This window comes from Cannabis sativa, chromosome 6 (assembly GCF_029168945.1).
Source record: "Cannabis sativa cultivar Pink pepper isolate KNU-18-1 chromosome 6, ASM2916894v1, whole genome shotgun sequence".
NCBI classification, from domain to species: Eukaryota; Viridiplantae; Streptophyta; class Magnoliopsida; order Rosales; family Cannabaceae; genus Cannabis; species Cannabis sativa.
In genome coordinates, this window is record NC_083606.1 from 59,176,255 (window position 1) to 59,192,149 (window position 15,895).

The window sequence follows — 15,895 nt, forward strand, 5'->3', positions numbered from 1 at the left end:
TATTTCATCGTTTTAGAAAGTTCATATTTAGGGTGTTAATTAACATACTTGTGAGTAGATCTAAGATCCTGGTAAAATAATTTCCAACAACTGGCTTCAGAGCCATGGTAATTAATTTACTTGCAAGAAATTTGGACTTTAAAACGATTGTTTGTTTGTTTTTGGATGGTATCATGTTGTATTGAGTGTTATTTGATGATTGATTGGTGTTTGTGAATTTTCGTTAAAAATAATTGAATATCTGTTTTTGGAATTATGTTTATTGGATAGTATGGAAAAAATTAAGCAAGTTACCTTTTTACAGAACTCAATTTCGATTTACTTTGAATTAGTTATGATTTTTTGAAGATTCGAAAAAATTTGAGTTGTGCTGAAATTTTCCTGCGATCGCGAAAACTGTCCGTACAGCTCACAATTTTTTCGTTTTTGTTCGATTTTTCATGCTTTTTCATGGAATTAACTTCCGATTTTTTGTGTAGTTTTGTATTTATAGATTTACTATTCCTAATTCAATTCTAATTATCATTATGAATTAATTTAATATTTTTAAATTTAATTCAAGATATTAGTGTAATTTGAATTTTAAAATAGTAAATATCTATCTTTTTTGCTTAATTATCTATCTTATTTTTAAATTTGATTATATCTTATCTTATTTTTAAATTTAAGATCAAATTTTAAATTTTTAAATTAAATCGTTTTTTTTAAATAATTTGACCTTATTTAAATTTAAAATAAGATAACTATAATCATGTAATTTGAAATAGATGTAAGATATTTTACTAACTTTTAAATTTTGTTATTTTATTTATTTAAATTACATTTAAAATCTGAAAAAGATATTCATTTATCTTTTTTAATTTTTTATTTAATTTTATTTATAAAATAACATTTAAATTTTAAAAGTAGTTAGCAAATTTTGAAATGATATTTAGGTTGGTTGAAACCTAATTTTTCAAAATTGTAGGTTTAATTTTAAATTTTTTTAAATTTCGAAAATTTTTTAAAATTTTTTTTAAAATTTTTTTTTACGAAAATAAATTTTTATTTATTTAATTAATTATTTTTCGAAATTATTTATTTAAAATTAAATAAATCTTACATCCAACTATTCAGCTAACCTTGTTGCAGGAGTATGTGTTTTAGCTTGTTTGTAAGTTTTCAAAACCTATTATTACTTGATTGCAAATAGCCATGGTTACCTTTTGCCAGATCTAATGATCTGATGACTCCCTTGGTCAAGTAAATAATTTGTAACAGGTATATTTACAATCTTCTTTCATCTGTGTATGACCTAGCAACATGATAGGACCCATCCAAAGTGTGCCTGTGTGAGCCTATGTGTTTAATTTCATTATAGATGCATATAGGTTGTTGTTGCTAAATAAAATATCATAGTTCTTGATAGATTTTATTTAGGCCCATTTAGTTTTTGGGCCTATTCAATTAATAACAGTTGTTCATTTTAAGGTTAAATTCCTCTCTTTTGGGCCTTGTGTGAGAGTTGGGAGCCATAGTAGTGGGTACGACATACTGAACCCAGCACCCCCTAACATGAACCACCCCAATTGTGAAGGCCCATTTGCCTGATTTGGATAACTGTACTAGGTTAATTAAACTAGTTTAACCTCATAAAATTGATTAGCAACATAATTAATTTCATTTATTTTGAAATTAATTTAAGAAAAATATAGTTTAAAGAATTTTTATTCTAAGCTAAACTATATGTATTTTCTTGTATTTAATTAAATATAGAATTATAACCATCTAGACTCTTTCTGGAGCTTAATTTAAATTTTTCATTAAATATTCCTATTTAAGTTGATATTTAGTTATCTACAACTAACCAACTTAAATCTGAATATCTTTTGGACTTAAAATTTCAAAATTAAGTTGAGGAATTTTAGGCATTGGTTATTAAGATTCTTTAGATATTTTTTTTAAGTTAATATCTTTTCGAATATTAATTTAAATTGAATATTTTAGATATTTTTTAAGTTAATATCTTTTCGAATATTAACTTAAAATGGAATATTTTCAAATTAAGTGGTTATAACTTAATTTTTGATATTTAATTAAATTTAAATTTGAAAATATTTAAGTTCTAGATTTTTTCTAATCAACTTAAATTAGATATTTTTTCAAATTTTGTGGAAAAGATACTTAGTCCAATAAAATATTTTCTAGATAGTTATTTCTAGACTACTTATTATTTCTAATATTAAATAGGAAAATATTATACGTTGTGAAATTAATTATTTAAATAATTAATTTTGGTACAATTTATTTTAAGTATATTTTTTCTTAGTATTAAACTAGAGATCAATAATTAAGCCTTCTCTACACTTAATTATTTATTTCTTGAATTTAATACATTTAATTAATTTGAAAATTAAATATCTAAGTTGATTTTCATCACGATACTTAAATATTTCTTTTTCATGACACTTAATTAAATAGAAAATTGTTTTTAGTTGAAATTTATTTTTTCAACTAAATTTAAATAATTTTCAAAATATATTTTTTTTTCTTTATTTTATTAATCAAATTTCGAAATTACATTTCTTAAATGCTGGAATTTCGAATTTTATTTGAAAAATAGATTAAAGTTGTAAATTATTTATTTTAATTTTGGACCAACTTAAATCAATGATTTTTTCATTAATTGATTAATTTAAAAATAAATGAATTAAAATATATTATTAGAAATTGAATTAATTAGTCAAAGGAAAATCTAGATAGGTGATATTTTTGCTTGAAGTATTTTTCTAGTGTATTTAATTAAATAGAAAATTAATATTTAAGTTGATTTTTTATCATCATACTTAAATATTTGAAAATTTTCTTATATATATATTTAATTAAATAGGAAAATTATATTTTTTGTTGTAAATTAATTTTATTAATTAATTTTGGGCCAACATTAAATTAGAATAATTTTTCCAGGATTTATTTTTTTATTTTAATATGCATTTTTTCGAAAATTGTATTCTTAAATACTTTAATTTTTCGAAATGCAATATATATTTATAGAAAATCAAATTTGAGTTGTAAATTAATTTTAATTAATTTTGTAACAACTTAAATTAAATATTTATTGGAAATTATTACTAAGATGGAAATAATTCATTTATTTTCATATCCATCTAAGTAAGATTTATAAATATTAAATTAAAATTTATATTTAGAATTTTTCATTCTAAATTGGAAATTTTAATTAAACAAATATATATATTTAAAATAAATAGAATAAATAAAGAGAATCAAAGAAAATGCAACTCTTTTTAAATAATGAGCTTTTAATCAAGAGACATTCGATCTCCATTGTGGGTTTTACACCGCGTTTGTTTTAGTGAGTAATCCTCCCTAATGGAGGAACTTTCATTAGCAATTTCGCACCGTTTAACCTCGCATGATAAGTAGTTTGTAAGTGTTTTGTATGGTATGGATCACCCTAATGGTGGCGACCATACTTGACTTGCAAATTATGAAACAATGGTGGAAGCTCATAAGATAGATTTGCTTTGACTCTCGCCTAAACAGGACAACGCTGAATTCCAATCTTGATCGAATAAAAGGTTGCTAGAATGGTTATCATTTTAGATGAGCTGACAACTCTATTCAATGGATGATGCTTTGACTCTCGCCTAAACGGGACACTGTATCAGTTTGTTGAAAAACCTTGGAAATTATTTAGGATTGTAAGTTTTAGTATTTTCACTTGTTATTCCTACTTGCTATATGCTTATAATTTCTGAATTGTGTATGAATTTATATTGAACCATGTTATTTTCTGTTATTAAGTTGTAGTTTAATTTCGAATCTTCATTGTTGGTCTAACTTGGCTTGTTTATCTAATGAGATAAATCCCTAGTGGATTTTCACCATTAGACATACATAATAGTGTTAGATCTCGAAAGATAAATATTGTATATGCGACATCTAGCTGTTCATCAATTGATGACACCTTAGACTAGTATTTTTACGATATGAAACAAGAAGATTGTATAAATAAGATTACTTTGACTTTCGCTAATCGAAGCATCGTTGGATTCTTATTTTAAACGAAATTATCCTAATTCCTCTTAGCTTATTCATTTCGAATTAGCTCAATAACATATCATTGGATGAATGGTCTATAAATCATTTCATGTCATTCTATATTAAATGACGCATATGATTATAATCCCGAAATTCTATTCCCAATTGATATAAATCCTCAATCTTAGAAATCTCCTACTTGTATGGGCAAATCTGACTTAGAGTTTGTATTAGTAGTGCTGGTCCAAGATAGAATTACTCATAATATTTGGTATAAATTTAAGTCTTTGACTTTAATTTTAGATTCCAAATATAAATTTTCTTATATTTCTAATTCCAGAATACAATACAATTACACTTTCTCAAGTGTTTAATATCCATCTTCTATTAATGGATTAAAACTGTATGGACTATGAGTTAGGTATTCTGTGACCAGGATCCACTTGCAGTATTCTAAGAACTCTTTGATGTAACTAAACCTATGTCATCAAAAGACACTACCACATTTTTTTTAATCTATGGCATTTGTATCTTGTTCATAGTGGATTTGACAAGATCAATCTCTACAAAGAGTTAATATGCCTATATCCACTGAAAGTAGTTCATCTCATTCGCAGATGGATGTACATTCAGGGGTGGATATGAGTTTTTCGTTGTATTCTTAAAACGATCACTCTAGATTATACCTTATGCAAAGAAATTTGAAATGTTTGAACAATTTCATTAATTTCTAGCAATGGTTAAAACCATTAAGGTAAGTGGTTAAAGATCTTGCGAACTGATAGGGGTGGAGAAATAGTTAGTTGATATGCAGTTCAAAGATCATTAAATTGATTTTTGAATTATATCCAAACTTACCTCCCCAGAAATTTCGAGTTGCATGTTGATGATTAGTTACTAGTCGTTGCCTAATTCCTTCTATGGTAATACAATTTCAGAATGATGTAATGGTTGTATACTTAATGTAAATCATTACTAGATTCATGGATGACCTAATCAAAATCTTAAGAGAAGCTAGAACTGTAAACCATGGTTTGTTAGCTATTCTAAGTGATTAGGGGTGGACCATCCCATTGTCAATAGATAAGAAAGTGTTTGTTCAAACAAATACTACTTTTCTAAGATAATGACTAAGTCTGAAAACAAGTAGCAAATAAAGGAGATATTTTTCTTGATTCCAAAAGTTTTCTATCATCTTATATAACATATGATGATCCCACTGCCTCTGTTGTCTTGTCACAACCGAAGAGATCAATACCATTTAGTTTTCTTCGACATTTTTCACAGTACCTTGTCGTAGTGGGAGAGTTTCTAGGAACTCACCTTCTTATGACTTGGGAGACACTAGTGATTAAAATCCATTGTGAGTTTAAACAAGTAATGGATTGTCAAGATAAGAAACTAAGAAGAAAGCCAATAGAACTATGGTTTAATCCATTCATATGGAGTAACCTTAAGTTTTCTATTACAAGGACATAAAAGGAAATTTACGTTTATAAGTTTATTCAATGGACTTAACAAAACTTCCTGTTCCTAGTATTATAGGTTTGAGTTTATCTAAACCTATGGCTTGTGATATACCTAGTAATTACTTACTCTAATGCAAGCAACTTACTTTAGTAAGATGCTGAAGCATTTTCTTTCTAATGGAAATCTATAGAAGCTTCACAACTTCTTAGGCATAGATTTTATTTATCTAAGGAAAAGTCTCAACTATTCCAGAAAAGATAAAGTCATGAAAGAATTTCTTATATCAACAGTGAGAGGTCTTAGATATGCTTTTGTATGCCTTAGACCAGACACCTGCTGTTGAGTGGGAGTAATGAGTAGGTATCAGATTAATCCAGGAGAAGAACATTGGAAGATAATCAAGTAAATCCTAAGATTAAGAAGAGGAAATATATGTTAGTCTATAAGAGTGTGTTTAAAACTCTTAGACTACACCACATCATATTTCAAAATTTGCCTTTGTGCTAGAAAAACTTTCTGATAAGATGGTGGTTACTCTGGGGTGGAATAGTGATTTTGGAGAAGTGTAAAAACCTATCTGAAGTCTCTAGGTCTACCAGGAAGGGACTGAATGTTAAAGTTACAGGAAAGGTACTTATTCACTCTAAGGAAAGTTCTATACATTTTTGGCACCATTCCAAATTGCCTAAACTACTAGTGTTAATTTCCTGATTAACCAAAGTAGTTGCCAAAGGTATAAGAATCCAGTATCCCAAGAGAGTAGACATATAGAGAGGAATTTCACATTATCAATGATTTTGTGATTAAGGAAGAGTAATAGTGGAGGAAAGGTTGTGGTTAATTCAACCTTTCAGATCCTATTACGAGGAGTTTACTACTACTACACTTGATTTGCATATCAAGGTGTTGAGATTATTTAAAACGCACTTTTTGTTTTATATTAGTGCAAGTGGGAGTTTGTTGGGTTTTATGCCCTAAATAAAACTCATTTCAATATAATCAGATTTACTTATTAATATAGATCAGAAATAACATTTAATGTTGCATGGTTCACATGATTTATTTCATGATTATATGTACATAATGTATGAATTCGTCTGAAACCCTTTTCACATACTTGATCCTGTTTATTGTGCTGTCAACACATTGGAAAGTAAACATGACTATGTGAATAAAGTTTCCTAGATTTATCAGACACAGGGTCTTACTGATATGATAATCTACAACAAGAGTTTACTTGCATTTGGAGAAATGCTATGTTCTTTCCAGAGCATTGGTTAAAGTAAAGCTCAGGTTGGATGCATGGAGTATGCATCGGAAGGGACCGATATTGAACTTTGACTTAGATTTATTAAACTTACCATAATATCTATTCAAGTCAATATCGCCTAGTTGATCCTAGATCAAATGATCTTAATCCTGTTATGATTAGGCTCAATCTTGAAAGGCTATTCGTGTTCTTTGATTTGTTAGTTAAGCCTACTTTTAGGTCAGGGTGATACGTACATTTTGGGAACACGGTAGTGCAATTGAGTGGGAGCGCTAGCATAAACATGGAATCTATAGCTTCTATCTGGCGAATAGTAAGCAAAGGATGATCTCCTTCGAGCTTGACCAAACGAACATAAATGGTGGAGTACTCATTTCACATAAGCTGAAATATCATTTATACGGGGTCAAGTGTTTTAAGGAATAAATACATTGTAGGGTGTAACGGTAATTTAATCCCTTTACAGTGTAGATCATTCATATAGAGGATCATTGATCAAATTAGGATTATAACAATGGATAACTAATGATGTGTCTATATGGTGGAACATATAGAGCATTCTATATACTGAGAGTGCAATTCTAAGTTCTATGCGTGGATTCAACGAATAATTAATAAGTTAGTGAATTTTAGTAATAAATTCTTGATCTACTTATTGGAAGCTCGGTTATATAGACCCATGGTCCCCGCACTAGTTGAGATAATATTAATTGTAAGACTCATGTGATTGGTTTTGATTAATCAATTATAATTCTCAAATTAGACTATGTCTATTTGTGAATTTTTCACTAAGTAAGGGCGAAATTGTAAAGAAAGAGTTTTAGGGGCATATTTGTTAATTATGATACTTTGTATGGTTCAATTAATAAATATGATAAATGACAATATTATTTAATAAGTATTTATAGTTATTAAATAGTTAGAATTGGCATTTAAATGGTTGAATTAGAAAATTGGCGTTTTTGAGAAAATCAGATGCAGAAAAGGTAAAACTGCAAAATTGCAAAAAGTGAGGCCCAAATCCACTAGTATAGGGCCTGCCACTTTTTTAGGGTTTTTCCCTCTGATATTTTCATTATTTTAATGCCAAATAATTCAAACCTAACCCTAGTGGAATGCTATAAATAGATAGTGAAGGCTTCAGGAAAATTACACTTCTTCTGACACTTTCTGAATCAGAAAAACCTGAGCCTTCTCTCTCCCTATCTTTGTCCGAACCCACTCTCTCTCTTTTCCTCTTGAATTTCGAAATCCTTAGTGTATGAGTAGTGCCCACACACAGCAAGTGATACCTCAATCATAGTGAGGAAGATCGTGAAGAAAGACTTTCAGCAAGAAGGAGGTTTCAGCATCAAAGATTCAGAGAAAGAGTTCCAGGTTCAGATATTGATAATGCTCTGCTACAGAAAGGAATCAAGGGCTAGATATCTTAACGGAAGGAGTCATTATATTCCGCTGCACCTAATGTAAGGTTTCCTAAACTTTATATGTGTTTATTTCATCGTTTTAGAAAGTTCATATTTAGGGTGTTAATTAACATACTTGTGAGTAGATCTAAGATCCTGGTAAAATAATTTCCAACAGATTGTACATGTCATGACGATCTTCGAAAGACAACCTAGCGGCTCTGATACCAAATTGTAACACCCTAACTATATTAGGCATGTCAGCGTCATACTGTGCAACTCATTGCTAATCAACGAGGTTATCGAAAATCGTGATTAATTAAAATTTTACTTATTTAATTAAAAGCATAAAGTAACATACTTATAAAATTCTGGGATCCCGTTTACAAAAAAACATTTACAAAATTTTAACTGTACATATACAAAAGTTTGTCGCCTAGCGACTATACAACAAAAGCCTTGATGTCCCAAAGATTGTAGGCTCCAGGCCTAACCGCCTCGACATGTACAATCTTCATTTGCTCGCTCTCACGGCTGCTCAGCCTTAGCCTTGTCGTTACCTACACATGGAAATAGCACTGTGAGTCGACAACCTTAGTAAGAAAAGCACAACATATAACATAATAATATCCTGGGTTATAATCAGGCGCCCATACACCCAACCATAATCCTATCCCCGTGTCCCACACGGTACTGAGTCTAGAACGTTCATACGACAATACTATCGACCATAATATCACCCTATACTCAATATGCCAGTCATACTCTAGCCATATTGATGTGACAACATCAATCAGTATTTCAGTCAACATACGTTTATTAGTAATCAATACAACTCTATGCATACTATTACTGTTATCAATGTACTCTAACATGCATAAACAACATGTATGCTAAACATGTAATTACATATGCATAACATTATACTAGTCTTACCTTAATTTCGAATTCAGGTGTGCCGACCAACCTGAGTGGAACAACTGCTCGGCGAATTACAGGCCCCTAAATCACATCGATCATAAGATGGTTAAGTGACACACTAAATCACAACCGAGGACTTAGGTTTTAAACCAAAAACCTACCTACTATAAGTTGACATGGTAATACCCTAAACTGACAGGGAATTAACCAACCAAAGCTCTGAAACCAACACGAATCTTCGGGGGAACCCAGCAGCAAATCCAGTTAACCGGTTTTACAGGTCTTGTAAAACCGGTTAACCAGTTTACACCAAAAAACCCCCAAAAATCCAAAACATAACCAAATCGATTCTAATTCTTACCAAACCTTCCAGACCTACATATTATACCCTAATAGACATATTCCAAGGAACAAAACAAACTAACCAAGCTTAGAATCAAAAACCATCATTAAAGAGCCAAGCTTGAGTTCTAAAACTCAAAGCTTGCTCAAACCTACTAACAACCACCAATACTAGCTCAATTCAACATATCTAACCATAATCTAACTTTAGAAATACAAATCATACACCAACAACAACTACGGTAACTAATCACACAAAACATGCAAAATTCTTACTTAGAGTTCAAGATAACTAAAGAAGAGGATGCGATCCTTTGATGTCATTGTTCGCGGCTATGAATATTTGGAAACTGTAACAGTTGCCTAATTTCGCTGGAATCAGACCGTACAGCTGGCCCGTAAGTTGCCCACCATCAATATCAGAGAATGGGAGTGCATTCTCAGGTACCGTAACTTGCTTGTCTTTGACGCTGAGAGTATGGGTAGACTATGGCGCTGTTAAGAAGCAGATGAACGTGACTTTAGCTCCGTCTCAAGCTCTTAAACCCCAAAACCTCTTTTGCTTTGACGGAAGATCTTTCGCCATTTATAAGGATACCATTTATATTGGTTTTTCTTCATCAATAGGCTCTGTTATTAGTAATCACTATGTTCTGGGCTGGAGCTTTGAGTTTAATGGCCAAGCTTAAGATCGAACTTGACTTGTCCAAACTCCCAAAGCTACCAAGGGTCGAACCAAAACTAAGTCTATTATTGAGGATTGTATTAACAAACAAGCATAACAATAATGAGTGTTGTGTAATCTCAATACAAATGGTATGAAGATAAGTTTAACAATATATCAACCTCTTCTCTCATTGATCGGTCCATAAGCATGTCTTTTGAAACCATTAAAAGATCACCACTCAACGCATTGAGAAGAAAGAAAGATTTAAATTCAAAACTACCTCCATCATTCTTCGGTCGCAAGATGGAGACGAAGAGATATTGAGAAGGGAAGCTTTTGGTGGATGGTGATGATGATCAATGAATAATTGGAGGAGATTTTTAATGAAAGAGAGAGAGAGAGAAAAAAAAAAGATTAACTAATTGGAGGAGGTTAAAAAAATTAATTATTTAATTTAAAAGTATTATTAAAAAAATAATTTTAGGAATAATCCAATACATTGTAAGTATTACCTATTTATATGCACTCATCAATTTATGTCTTTTAGATTAAATATCTATGGCTATAAATGTGTGCCTACCATAGGGACAAAAGTAAGGTACTTACCATAGACATGTCCATTATATATAGGGATAGGATTTTGTCCCATTATTGTACTTTTGAGTATACAATCCGTGATTGTACTGTAGTCGTTAGATTGAGTCTAGTCATTAATCAAATGGTTGTTATTAATTTATAAAGTTAGTAGACTTTAATAGGGGTATTCGTATTTATTAAATTGACAACCGGTTATGTGATATTAATAAAATATTAATTGTTTGGTACTTCTAAATCTAAAAAAACTAAAAAAGTAACATGACATGATTGATGTGTGATAATATACTATACTTTTTAATAACATGTCAAATTATATTGTACTTTTTTTTTTTAAAAAAAAATACTTTAAATCTTAATTTCAACTCTTATTCATTAAATTCTTCAATAGATTTTTTATAAATGTTAAAATACTAAAGTTAATAATAAAAAACTTATAATAATAAAAAAAAAAGCATTATAGCGTAAAATTATTTGTTATGTAAAAAGTAAATAATAATTCAAACTATATTTTTAACTATATATTTTTATAATAATTAATTAAATTATTGTAAATAAAGTATCCATCTCAAATATTTCTAATACTTATTGATTTTACTTAATTTTAAATTCTATATTTTAATTTATGTTATAATTATACTTTATTTTATATACAACTTTACTTATTACTAATTTAAAATATTAGGGTGACTTCAGAAAACGTAAGATTAATTTTAATAACAAGTACTACTATATTGATGAAAAATAAATTAATAAGTAACATAAATAAATTAATAAAGAAAAAATAATATTAGATATCCAAAAATAGGTTTTTATATCATAAGAATACAACTTAAAATAAATGCAGCAAAAATATTTATATTTGCATGTCTTAAGCATTTTTGATAGGTCAATAAAATTTTTAATGTACTAAAACATCTATCTGATATACTACACTAAACCACGTTCTACGTATCCTAGATTTTGTACTATGAAATTATTTTACAACGTCTGCCAAAAATAACGTTTAAGAAGACAATTTTACCCTTTGAACTGACAAAAGAGGACCATCAACTATTGTAATTCTATCCTTGCTCCTGTCAACTTTACCAAAGAATTGTACCTTAAATAAATAAATTATTATTACAAAAATATAATAAAATAAATAAAAAAGAAATTTATTTATTAGCTGGTCTTATAAACTTAGAACAACCGGTTACAAAAAATATTAAAAAATAATAAAGTACGTAAGACTCATTATACAGCACAACGGAATACAATCCATAATTTTACAAGATGGGCATAAATCGGTTGCCTATATATATAAATTTATGATTATATAAATTGAAAATAAGGTGAATTGTAATTTTTTTCAAAATATAATTTTTTAATTTCTTAATTTATAAAAATGTGATGAATAAAAATAAAAAAAGAGTTATTATTATTTTTTTTTAAAAAAAAAGAGAATTATGGAAAAAATAAATAAAAATATATATATATATTATATCATTTAATATTTATGAAGCTAATAAAAAATTAAAATAAAATGAGAGAATTAAAGAGAAAATAATTAAAGCTAATTATAGAGATTTTAGAGTGATACGCTATCGGCTGATATCTCTCCAATGAGAGATGTAAAAATTGTGCTATATGTTAAGAAATGATTTTTTACTGCTGTAAATTCTCTGGTGTAATTCTCTGAGGTGTACTATCTGAATCTGTACCATTCCCTAGGCTAACAACTTTCTGTTAGAATATTCTCTTTTATTTAAAACGTGTGTATATTGTACAATTGATTCTAGAATTTTCCTGTACAAACCAATCATTGAATATATAAAAGGTAGCACACCAGCCTAAAAGTTTCAGGCTGAGTTTTCTCATTTTTCTGCATTATTTCCTTTCTCTGTTTACTCTGGTTTTTAAACTTGGTATCAGAGCCGTTGATCGCACCGGTGGTGCCCTCCGTTGTCTCAGCTTCATGGCAGAACAAACTCCAGCCTGTTCAGGTGAACAGAGTATTTCAAGTGTCATGGCCCAGTCATCCGTTCTTGCAGCAGGTGCTGCAAGTTCTCAAATCGTCACCACCCTCAACCAACCTTTTGCCTTAAAGCTTGACAGGAATAACTACACGCTGTGGAAGACGATGGTGTCTGCGATTGTTCGTGGTCACAGGTTAGATGGGTATTTGAAAGGCACAAAAGTTAGACCGGTTGAGTTTCTACCTACTGATACTTCAACATGTGAAGAAAATGCTGTTGTTAATCCAGAATTTGAGATCTGGATCGTGAATGACCAGCTTTTACTTGGGTGGCTTTACGGATCGATGACGGAAAGTATCGCCACTGAAGTCATGGGCTGTGAATCATCGTCAAGCTTGTGGCAAGCCCTAGAGACGTTATTTGGAGCTCATTCTCGTGTGAAGATGGATGAGTATCAGACCAAAATCCAAACAGCCAGAAAAGGAGCCATGTCTATGGCCGATTACCTTCGACAGAAGCGTCAGTGGGCCGATGTGTTAGCATTGGCAGGAGATCCCTATCCTGAGAAGCAGCTGGTGTCTAATATACTCTCAGGACTCGATATTGAGTATCTTCCTATTGTGCTTCAAGTTGAAGCAAGGGTCTCCACAACATGGCAAGAGCTACAAGATACTTTGTTGAGTTTTGATAGCAAACTCGATAGACTTACTACACTGTCAGGAGCTACTAAAAACTTGAATCTATCCTCACCTTCAGCCAATCTTGCTGCAACTAAGTCATCTGGTTTCCCTGGAAATAGAGGTGGTCACTCCGGTCATGCTAGTCTTGGAAATCGTGGAAGCTCTAATAATCAAAGAGGAGGAAGAGGTCCAGGCAGGTTTCGAGGCAGAGGAGGTGGCAGAAGCAACAATTCCAAGCCGACTTGCCAAGTGTGTGGCCGTTATGGGCACTCTGCTGCGTACTGTTATAATCGGTATGATGAAAATTATATGGGTTCAGATCCCTCTGCTGGCAGTTCGAGTCTCAGTGGTAAAGGTTCTGAAAATGGAAATAATAGTGGAGCTTCAGCATTTGTGGCTACACCGGAAATGGTGGAGGATGCTGCTTGGTATGTAGACTCGGGTGCAAGTAGCCATATCACTGCAGACACAAACAACATGAATCAAAAGAGTGACTACAATGGTGAGGAAACTCTTACAGTAGGCAATGGTAATCATTTAAAGATTGCTCATGTTGGTACTAGCTCTTTAATCTCTATTGATAACAAATGTTTAGTGCTGAAGAATGTTTTACATGTGCCTAATATCACTAAAAATTTGTTAAGTATATCTCAACTAACATCTGAAAATAATGTGCTTGTTGAATTTTTTGCCAAACAATGTTTTGTGAAGGATCTGGACACAAAGAAGGTTCTTCTTCAAGGGACACTTAGGGATGGGCTGTACCAACTTGTCGGTCAACAAGGAAATCCTGACACAAATTCTCTTGAGTCTTTAAATTTCGAGTCTGTTAAGCCATTTACTGGTGTTGTTTTTAAATCAAAAGATCAGCGTGTTGCTGCATCTAAGTCTGTCATTCTAAAGGATAAGTGGCACAAGAGATTGGGCCACCCTTCCAGTCGTGTATTGGGTTCTGTACTGAAAATACTCAATGTTAAACCAGTTATCAATGAAAAAGAAAACTTCTGTGAAGCATGTCAATATGGCAAGTCACACGCCTTACCTTTTAATACTAATCCTAGTCGTGCTAAAAGTCCCTTAGAACTGATACATACCGACCTTTGGGGTCCTGCACCAATCATGTCCAACACAAATTACAAATTCTACATTCACTTTGTTGATGACCATACTCGATATACTTGGATATACCCACTTAAAACCAAAAATGAGGCTCTTTCAGCCTTCATTCAGTTCAAAACTTTGGTTGAAAATCAGTTTGAGAGAAAGATCAAAGCTCTCAAAACTGATTGGGGTGGTGAATTCCAATCTTTTTCTGAGTGTGTTGTGCAAAATGGAATAGAGTTTCAACACTCTTGTCCTCATACCTCGGCTCAAAATGGTCGAGCCGAGAGAAAGCATCGACACATCGTCGAAATGGGATTGACATTACTTGCCCAAGCTCATATGCCCTTGAAGTTTTGGTGGGACTCATTTCAAACGGCTGTGTATCTAATCAATAGATTACCAACACCGGTTTTGAAAAATCAGTCCCCCTTTGAGGTTGTTCATGGTAAGAAACCGGATTACAAGTTTCTCAAAGTCTTTGGAGTTGCTTGTTATCCGTGTATTTGACCCTATCAAACACATAAATTCCAATTTCATTCCACTAAGTGTGTTAACTTAGGGTATAGTGATGCTCATAAAGGCTACAAATGCCTTAGCTCCACGGGGAGAATGTACATCTCTAGAAATGTCATATTTAACGAAGAAGATTTTCCCTTCAGATCTGGTTTTCTCAATAATTACAAACCAGAACAGCCTGTGTGTGTTAGTGTGCCCATTTGGTCGAGTCTATTTCAGTCTCACAAACAGCCTGAGGTTTCTGTCACACCAACAGTCGCATCCCAGGTCCCTGGAGAAGACACACCAGATTCTAATGACCAACACCAGGTAAATCAACTTGACACATCTGATGTTGCATCTGGTTTCTTCGAAAATTTAATTGCTGGTGTGCAGAATAGTCCTACTGCTTCATCAAGTAATCTTGACAGCAGTACTGCTACTGATAAACCAGAAAACTCCTCGCAAGAACCAGTGCCTTTAGCTCCCTCACATCCTATGATTACTCGAGCTAAAGCAGGGATATTCAAGCCTAAAGTTTATGTAGGCCAATCTCAGTGGAACTGTGACAATGAAGAACCTACTAGTGTCGAAGAAGCTCTTAGACACAAGGGCTGGAATGGGGCCATGTCGACAGAAATGATTGCTCTCAAAAGAAATGGAACATGGATTCTCGTTCCAAGGACTGAAGGCATGAATATTATAGGCAACAAGTGGGTCTACAAAGTGAAACTAAATGCAGATAGCACTTTTCAGAGATACAAAGCGAGGTTGGTAGCAAAAGGCTTCAATCAAAGACCGGGAATTGACTTTGGTGAAACATACAGTCCTGTTGTGAAGGCTTCAACTGTTCGAATCGTCTTAACTATTGCTGTTGCTAAATCTTGGGATATTAGGCAACTTGATATAAATAATGCCTTTCTTAATGGGGAGCTACAAGAAGATGT